This window comes from Rutidosis leptorrhynchoides, chromosome 5 (genome assembly GCF_046630445.1).
Source record: "Rutidosis leptorrhynchoides isolate AG116_Rl617_1_P2 chromosome 5, CSIRO_AGI_Rlap_v1, whole genome shotgun sequence".
NCBI lineage: Eukaryota > Viridiplantae > Streptophyta > Magnoliopsida > Asterales > Asteraceae > Rutidosis > Rutidosis leptorrhynchoides.
This window is the reverse complement of record NC_092337.1, coordinates 407,527,501-407,536,281: the sequence shown is the minus strand read 5'-3', so window position 1 is coordinate 407,536,281 and position 8,781 is coordinate 407,527,501. Positions and strand designations below refer to the sequence as shown.

The 8,781-nt window shown below is 29.6% G+C and overlaps 1 non-coding gene across 1 annotated transcript; it reads left to right on the top strand.

Annotated features, from left to right (window-relative positions):
- The first annotated feature begins 382 nt into the window (after nt 1-382).
- Nucleotides 383-489, top strand: LOC139851180 (small nucleolar RNA R71). The gene has a single exon (XR_011760537.1). It is a non-coding gene; the product is annotated as a small nucleolar RNA R71 (small nucleolar RNA).
- The last annotated feature ends 8,292 nt before the right edge of the window (nt 490-8,781 follow it).

The following is an 8,781-nucleotide window of genomic DNA, read 5'->3' as shown; positions in this document are numbered from 1 at the left end:
ATATGAAACATTCTCTCTTTGTTCCATTGTTAGTTCAATACTGAGACAATCTTTTGTCAAATGTGGTCCTCCACACTGCTCACAACTAATTCTTATTGAGTGAATATCTTTAGTCATCTTTTCCATTCGTCTCTCGACAGCATCTATCTTTGCAGAAATGGAATCTAAGTCATGGCTAGAATCGGCTCTAGCTGCTTTAGATGATCTAACGATATTTTTTTCTTGGTGCCACTCATGTGAGTGGGAAGCAGTGTTATCAATAATTTTATAAGCATCAGTTTCTGTTTTCTTCATAATGGAACCACCAGCTGCTATGTCGATGTCTTTCCTTGTAGTGATGTCGCATCCTTGGTAGAATATTTGTACTATTTGACAGGTGTCTAAACCATGTTGCGGACATCCTCTCAATAACTTTCCAAATCTCGTCCATGCCTCATATAGAGTTTCATTTGGCTTCTGTGTGAACGTAACAATTTCTCCTTGAAGTCTTACGGCTTTAGATGCCGGAAAGAATTGTTTAAGAAATTTTTCAACTAAAACGTCCCATGTATCAATCGCCCCTTCAGGTAACGATTCCAACCAATCTTTGGCTTCTCCCTTTAAAGTCCAGGGAAATAACATGAGATATATATGTTCATCCTCCACTTCTCTTATTTTAAATAGTGTGCAGATCCTATTAAAGGTACGAAGATGTTCATTTGGATCTTCCTTCGGCGCACCACTAAATTGGCATTGATTAGTCACCATATGTAGAATTTGTCCTTCGATTTCTTAATCTGGCTCATTAATGTCTAGATGAGTAATTGCGTGACCTTGGCCAGTGCGTTTAGCTCTCATTCGGTCTTCCATACTTAAAGATTCCAGATTTTCCATGATTGAATTTGTTGAATCTGAATCACTAGAGGATTCTGATTTAATGGTTCGTTCCTCAACAATCTCTGTTTGAATGATTGGTGGTTCCGGAGGAAAAATTAATGGTTCAGGATCTATGAATCGTCCCTGAATATTCTCCGAATTCTCAATTGTGAGGTCGGTTTCAAAAAATGGATTATCGGAAATTTGAATTGGAGTACTTGGTCGACTGGATGACGATTCTAAAGAAAAATCAACGGCGACAATATTTGCTAGATGTCTTGATAGAGTTACAGGTGGTGAACTTACAAAAGGTGGTGAACGTTTTGCTCGGTGCATTCACTGAATATCCTATTAGTTTTTAAAAAGGAAGAAAAATTATATAAATTATCCAATTAATAGACTTTTCTGATTTTGCCCACTTTTCAAATAGCCAAAAGATGTAGCAGAGGGGCAGGATTCGTTTGGTCTCAATATAATTGAGTACTGTTTGGCTCCAATAACCCAGTCCACGTACAAATCCAACTATTACTACGAACCAGAAAATTTTGATGTCTATCAATTTAACCACTTAAAATAAATTTTCGTAATTTAAAGAAATTTTAGATAAGAAATAGAGAAAATTCAAAGTCCTAAAAACTAGGATGACGAGAAATAAGAAAGAAAAAGAGCGCGTCGGTATTTAAAATTGGAGAAATAAGAAAGAAAAAGAGTGACTTATAAAACTTTTAAAACACCCGACTAACCCAACCTTATTATTATCACTAACTTAAAATTAAAATTGCAAATTGAGATTACTAATTGGAGTGATAATTGATACATAGGTAAAAGGCGTCGAAAAAATAAAAATAAGAAAGTAGCACGTCGAAACTTAAAAAGGAACTAAAAACTAAGAATTAAAAGTTGCGTCTAAAAAATATTAAAGCTTACAAGTAAAACTATATCCCAAATGGCAATAACTTAAAAAGGTACTAAAACTTAAAAAGGCGTCACAAAATTCTAAAGCACCTAGATCATTGTCTAAAGAAAAAGCTCTTAAGGGATTTTACGGCAAAGCCTAAAAATCTAGAAGTAAAAATAACTATGGCAAAAACTATGACTTAAAACTAAATATGAGCGAAAAATACAAAATTTACGCTAAAACAATTAAAAGGTACAAAATATAAAAATATACTAAAAGTTGTAAAAAGTACAATTTTTATAAAAAATATTATTTTTATATTTTTTATTTTATAAAACTATTAATTTTATGTATTAATAAAAACTAAAACTAAAAATACAAATTAAATAAATAACTAAACTAAATAATAAATAATTAAAACCTATTTAGGGTTTTAAATTACATAATAATTATAATAATTACTTCGTATTTAATGCTGTTTTAGGGCAACAGTGGCATGTCAGAGAAGTTCATGCGATCGCATGAGTTTCTGCCTTCGGGCTCATGCGATCGCATGAGATTGGATTTTGGGCCAGGTTACGGGTTGCTACAGTAGCAGGCCCGAGAGTTTTTAATAATTTTTTTTTCAGTTTTCAGTTTTGTATTTGCTGAAATAAATATATATAATATATTTTTATAATTTAAATAAAACTTATATTTTTATAAAATATAGATAAAGAAACTTTTACAGAACTTATAAATTTAACAAACTCTTAAAAATATTTATATTTTTTTGTTTTTCTTTTTATATTTTAGGATATTTAAAACGTATTTTTACAAAAGCGTATTTTTTTATAAAAGTAAACTTAAAAATAAAAATCTTTTTTTATATTAGCGTTGCGCTTCTGGCGTTTAAGCAAGAAATTGAGTTCCTCGGCAGCGGCGCCAAAAATACTTGATGTTATGCGAGGTGTATATGAAATAGCTTTATTTTTACAACTAAATACTATTAAATACGATACAATTTTACACAAGATATTTATTTATTTATAGAATGGATATACTTAAACCTTGCTACAACACTTATAGGCAGTGTACCTAATCGTACAGTAGTGTAGTTTTTAGTAAGTCCGGTTCGTTCCACAGGGAAAATCTTTAAACAAAGCTTAACGCTATATTAGTTTTAATTTATAAAAATACAAATATATATATATAAGTAATATTATTATTATAAAGGGGGGTTTTTACCGTTTAATGACCGGTTTGTCGATTTTAAAACTTTAGTCGCAGTTAAAACTTAATGTAAAATATTAAATAAATAAAAGACTTAATTTAAAGCGTAAAGTAAATAACGATAATGAAATTGCAATAAATAAAAGTGCGATAAAATAAACTTGCGATAATTAAAGAGTACGATAATTAAAAGTGCAATTAAATACAATAACAATAAATAAAAGTATGATAATTAAAAGTGCAATTAAGTATAAAATAAAGGAAATTAAATATGAAATAAAGGAATTATGCTTATTTAAACTTCCGTAATCATGATGTTTGACGTGTTAATTTTAGTTTTATGCCCATGGGTTAATTGTCCTTTGTCCTGGATTATTTAATATGTCCGTCTGGTTTTTGTCCATAACAGTCCATCCGTCATAAATATAAAGTGCGAGTGTCCTCGTCAAATTATCCTTATATCCGAAGTTAAATATTCCAACTAATTGGGGACTTAAACTGTAACAATATTTTAATACTTTGTTTAATAATTACACCAGGTTATCGACTGCGTGTAACCCAAGGTTTTAATACTTTGTTATCAATTATGCCAAGTGTCCTTATACATAATTTCATCCCTGTTTTAATAATTCCATAGACTATTAATCCATTCCCGTATCCGGTTAAATGAACGATTATTCGTACGTATAAATATCCCGTCCATCGTGTCCGATCGAGTGTATATGGTTATTTATAGGTACGTCCAATTGTAAATCTTTATATTAAAATTAACAAACTATCATTTAGTTAAACAAATATAAAGCCCATTAATAGCCCATAGTCTAATTTCCACAAGTGTCGTTCTTTTGTCCAAACCACAATTATAGTACAAAGCCCAATTACCCAATTTTAATATTTTTAGCCCAACATCATGATTACTTCGGCTTAAATAATCATAATAATAACTTAGCTACGAGACATTAATGTAAAAAGGTTGAACATAACTTACAATGATTAAAAATAGCGTAGCGTTACACGGACAGAATTTCGACTTACACCCTTACTGAAACGCCCCGTCCTAATCCATCCGGACGAAGTCCATATTGATTATAAACGATTCACAATAGTTGATTACATCGCGAGGTATTTGACCTCTATATGATACATTTTACAAACATTGCACTCGTTTTTAAAAGACAAACTTTCTTTTCATCGAAAGTTGACATTATGCATACCATTTCATAATACATCAAACTAAATTTGACTTAATAATAATCTTAATGAACTCGACGACTCGAATGCAACGTTTTTTGAAATATGTCATGAATGACTCCAAGTAATATCTCTAAAATGAGCAATTTCACAGTGGAATATTTCTTTCGTACCTGAGAATAAACATGCTTTCAAGTGTCAACCAAAAGGTTGGTGAGTTCATTAATTTATCATAAATAATCATTTCATAATTTTTAATAGACCACAAGATTTCATATTTCCATTTCTCATAAACACGCGTCCCATGCATAGAGACAAAAATATCATTCATATGGATTGAACACCTGGTAACCGACATTAACAATTTGCATATAAGAATATCCCCATCATTCTGGGATCCTCCTTCGGACATGATATAAATTTCGAAGTACTAAAGCATCTGGTACTTTGGATGGGGCTTGTTGGGCCCGATAGATCTATCTTTAGGATTCGCGTCAATTAGGGTGTATGTTCCCTAATTCTTAGATTACCAGACTTAATAAAAGGAGCATATTCGATTTCGATAATCCAACCATAGAATGTAGTTTCGATTACTTGTGTCTATTTCGTAAAACATTTATAAAACAGCTCATGTATTCTCAGTCCCAAAAAATATATATTGCAAAAGCATTTAAAAAGGGAGCAAATGAAACTCACTGTACTGTATTTTGTAGTAAAAATACATATGACAACATTGAACAAGTGTAGGGTTGGCCTCGGATTCACGAACCTATATCATTTGTGTATATATTAAAACCTATAATAACAATTAAGCAAGTATATATATTAATATTAATATACTTAATAATTTGTATGTGATTTTAATAAATAAATTAGTTATAACTATTTTATGTACTTTAGATAAATAATTAATATTTTATAAATATAACATTTCATTTAAAAATAATATGTAATATTAATATAGTTATGATACATGTAAAATATATATTTTTATATAAATATCATTTTTTTGTTAAAATTATAATAATACTAAAATAATGGTAATAATAATAATTCATTGTAACTTAATCATTTTCATGATATTATTTGTATCTATATTCTTTATGTTTGTAATCATAATAATAATAATAATAATGTTAATAATTATAATAATGATAATAATATTATTAATAATAATGTGTTATTGATAATAATAAAAATAATAACACTTAATAATAATAATAATAATAATAATAATAATAATAATAATAATAATAATAATAATAATAATAATAATAATAATAATAATAATAATAATAATAATAATAATAATAATATAATAATAATAATAACAATAACAATAGCAAGTGCAATAATACTACCTTAAGAGAATTAATAAGCTTCAAAAATAATAACTGTCACTGCCCAGAATTGAACCCACGACCTCTCGATAAACCAACACAATCCCATACTATTGCTCCACTCATCCATTTGCGTACTAATTAGTTCGTTTAATTACATAACCCGTTTGTATCTGTTTTCTTAAAACCCACTTACAACATCTCTGGCCCAATCATTCTTTCGGCCCAAACACTCTCACGAGCCCAACTTAATTTTACGGTCCAATAAACAATCTTTGGGTTTGGGTTTGGCAACTTAACGGCTGAAGGAGTAAAACACAAAAATATACGCGGTTAACACCTATAATAACATCATCACTATTATTATTGACTTCCATCGACACCTTCGAAATCGACAACCTCCTGAACCCAATTGCTGTCACCACCGTAAAAAAAAAAATTTATATATTATCATCGTTCTTAACATCCCTCAAGATCATCGCCATAATCATTATCTCCATCTTCATATCAGATCACCCTTTTATCCTTATTTTCACAGCAATTATAACCCTTGCAGGTTTTCGAATAATAGAAGCAGATGAGTGGTGTTCGATTTGATTATTAGTGGGTTTTGGAAAATAGAATGGACCGAGAACTATGCATCTGCGAATAGTGATAATAATTGATGTGTGGATTTAATCAGAATTGAAACATAAACTAACAGCTCGTGAGTGTTTGGTTTGGATTTGGTTGTTTCATGGTTGTATTTAGAACGAAAAGTAGCAAGGATCACGGTAGGTTATTTTGGTTGGGTTTAATCGATATGAAACATGAACGAGTACCACATTAGTAGAAGGTTTCGATGATGATGGTGAGTGGTAATGTGATGATCCTTGATAAGTTATGGATTCTTGACTAAAATAGGAACAAGAAGGAAGGTGACGATGGTTAACAAGTTGATCTTACAAACGAAAGAGAAACATAAAAAAAAATGATAGTTCGATGGTGAGATGGTGGTTGATCAAAACAAGTAAACAAGATGGTGATGAAGGTGAGGGTTGACGTGGGGTGTGAGTTTCAATCGTGAAATAGGAAAGAATTATCAAGATAGGTAGTTTATAGTCATAATGGTGGTGGTTTATTGTCATTCGAAACAGAAGCAGAAACAATGATAGCAACAGCAGCCGTCGGCCATCCAGGTTGTGATGGTTGTTTTTGATTGTTGAAACAACACCAATAGTAAAAAGAATCGTGCAGTAACAGCAGCTATAGATGAGTAGAAGTGGGTTTTATGGTGGGTTTGTGGTCTCGATGAAAACTGAAAGTAGCTAGTAGCAGTTACATACGTGGGAGTTGAATTGGTGCTCGTCGGTGGTTATTGTGTTCTTATGGTTCTTGAACGTACACGAGAAAGATGGTTGAAGGTGGAGAAAGTAATATAAGAAAAGGAAATAATGAAATGGGTTTTGTGCTGGTTGCCTCTCTCTGTGTGTATATGTATATTGCATATATAGAAGATGGTGTGGTTTTTGTGTCAAGTTACAGGAAAGAAGAGGAAAAAAATATCGAATGTGGTGTGTGTTTTGTCTAGATGTTGACATAAAAGAAAGAATGAAATAGGAATGCAGGAAAGTGGGTTGTAATTGAAACTAGTACATGTTTTGTTATCTTCATATAAGTCATAAGCTTTTATATATATATATATATATATATATATATATATATATATATATATATATATATATATATATATATATATATATATATATATATATATATATGTTTTTGATGTAATTCATCAATAATCAAAAATAGTGATAGATACAGATCGATATATAAATTATGGATAGTTAGGTACAGATATATCATAAATTTGATTTGAAGTAGAAGTGTAGTGGTTAATGGGGTCTATGTGGTTTTTGGTTGTTATGAGATTAAAGATGGTCATGTGGTGATTGGAGAATTGTAGGTTGTTATATATCTATATCTATATTACTGCATATGTAGTTGTATATATTAGGTGTAAAGTTATCAATTAAACATAGTAACTAATCAATTCTCTTTCCAAAATAACGGATATTAAGTCTTGAGAATATAAATATATAATATAATAATATTTATAATATAATTTAAAATATAAACGTGTGAATTGTTAGCCGTCATCTACTATTTCATTCACGGACTGAAATTCGTACTCCATTGTTAAATCAGTGGCGGATAAAAAGTACTCAGATAAATCTCAAATTTCTACAATAATTATCTTTATTTATTTTGGTCATTATGGTGTAAAATTGGTCATTAATGTATTAAATAAAAATTACATCAACTGTCCCTCTAAATTCTGGGTAAAATATAAAAAGTGTTAAAACTTAACAAATAGTTCCTAAATACATTTTTAATAAGCCTAAAATTTATAGAACTCATTTTCGTATCACCGTTTATTTTAAAATTACATAAGTTTGAATTTAACTTGCTTAATATCAATCGAAACATCAAACGAGTATTACAATCATTTAATATTTATTTTTAATATAGAGATATATATTTTAAATAATAATTATTATAATATCCTATTTTTATTTTATTAATTTTTAATAACAACAACATATAATACTTCAAATTATATTTCAAATTATTATTTATATATATGCATACACACATATCTATTTACAATTAGTTGTTCGTGAATCGTTAGGAATGGTCGAAGGTCAAATGAATGTACGAAAATATTTTAAAACTTTTGAGACTCAACATTACAGACTTTGCTTATCGTGTCGAAATCATATAAGAATGAAGTTAAAATTTGATCGTAAATTTCCGGGTCGTCACACTTACAACATTCGCTAACACACCCTTATTATTGGAATTTAAAATTAAAATTAAAATAAAAATATATATATATATATATATATATATATATATATATATATATATATATATACACGTTGATGATAGAGAGATTGATATATGATAATTATGTTGAACCAAACACTCGATTTTATAGGCCTGTGAGCTGAAAAAGGAGCTCATGCGGCCATGCGATCTCATGGCCTCTATTTCCAGCTCACATGAGCTTGTTTTCTTATGCCGACGGTTTTTAAATATAATATAATATATATATTAATTTTAAGAATTAATTATATATTATATTATATTCATGTGCATAGTTGACTTGTAATTTTTAGTCCATTGCGTCGAGCGCTGAGAGTTGACTCTGGTCCCGGTTCCGGATTTTTGAACGTCCTTGCGTATAATTTAATATCTTGTACTTTGCGTTTTGCGTCTGGTACTCTTGTAATTTTGAGA